At 39.2% G+C, this 1,429-nt stretch overlaps 1 non-coding gene across 1 annotated transcript; it reads left to right on the forward strand.

Moving 5' to 3' along the window:
- The first annotated feature begins 581 nt into the window (after positions 1 to 581).
- Positions 582 to 665, forward strand: Trnay-gua (transfer RNA tyrosine (anticodon GUA)). The gene is given in 2 exon segments: positions 582 to 618; positions 630 to 665. It is a non-coding gene; the product is annotated as a tRNA-Tyr (tRNA).
- Positions 666 to 1,429: the final 764 nt, after the last annotated feature.

Raw genomic sequence — 1,429 nt, forward strand, 5'->3', positions numbered from 1 at the left:
AGAGAGATCGCCTTCAGACAGGCGAAAGTATGGCTTGGCACAACGTGGTTATGAAAAGTAAAGATGTGCGTGTGACAATGTCCTTTTTCGACAGGATAAAGAGTCCATGTGTGTTTAGGTGTAAAGGTAACACACACGTCACTTCGTGTCGTAAAAAAAACAAAACTGTGCCACTGACAGGAAAAGTGTGTGCAAGAGGGACGAAAGTTATACTCTACTGTGGAGACGAAGTACTTGTAAGCACCGCGGTCTTCTTCAGAGAATATAACCTTGTCATTGATTTAAAAGAAATGACCATCACTCCAGTGAAAAAGTATGGAGATCAAACACAAAGAATGTCAAAGTGGGGTGTACATAGAGTTGAACCTTTTGGAGCATGGGAAGAGAACGTTCACATATAGGACAATAATAAGATACAGTGTTTGTATATTTAATATCATTCGTCTTGTGAAATTATTAATAAAAAAATGTCAGTGGTCTTCGTGTCCACACAAATCGAGAATTGTGTCACACGCATTTTACACACACACACACACTCCTTTTTGTATATTGCCACACCGTGTGTCTGTGTGTGAAGACTTCCCCCAGTAGCTCAGTTGTCAGAGCGGTGGACTGTAGACATAACCGATATCCATAGGTCACCGGTTCGAATCCGGTTTGGGGGACATAGTCATTTTTTTCCCTAAAACGACCTCGACGTAGGATTGAATAAATTCGACAAATTATTCAAAAACATCACCATTAATTGCCATAACATTAACGACATATGTGATATACTAGTATTATAATTTCAAGGGTCTTTTCACATGCCACATGTGCAATGGGTTGGTTATCTTTATCTGCCATTTTGTACTATGTACTGGGATGTATATTTGTCCTTACACTACAACATAGAAAGCAGTTCTCCCTTGCTAGGTTTTCGATGAAAACGGCAGGGGAAGAAATATTGCCACAGAGGGCGTCCTTTCTTTCCAATGATTTGTAGGAAGTGTCACATACTGTGTAGTAGTACGTACTTTGCCATGATATGAGCAAAAGGACTACCTTTTAAATGTTGTTGCCATCTGTTAAAAGTGTAAAACATTTGTATTTGTGAGAGACATAAGAACAAAAACATTTATGTATGCAAAAAAAAATGGCTTGTGTGTCGTGTACTGTTATCTCAATTCTAATGATTGCTCTTGTTATCTGTATACTTCTGTTAGTGCCTGGAACGCATGACGACATCTTAGCAGTAGTCACGTACGTGGGAACAATTTTGAAACAGGCATGGACTCACGTCACGAATGCTATAAAAAGTCAGTCTCAACAGTAACACAGTATCACTTCAAAAATGTCTTTCAGACAAAGCACAATACCTGAACTGTTTCAAATGTGTTGTGAAAACAAAGCGAAGCAATCCCCCCAAAGTGAACAACCACCCTTACTC

Source organism: Glandiceps talaboti, chromosome 9 (assembly GCF_964340395.1).
Source record: "Glandiceps talaboti chromosome 9, keGlaTala1.1, whole genome shotgun sequence".
NCBI classification, from domain to species: Eukaryota; Metazoa; Hemichordata; class Enteropneusta; family Spengelidae; genus Glandiceps; species Glandiceps talaboti.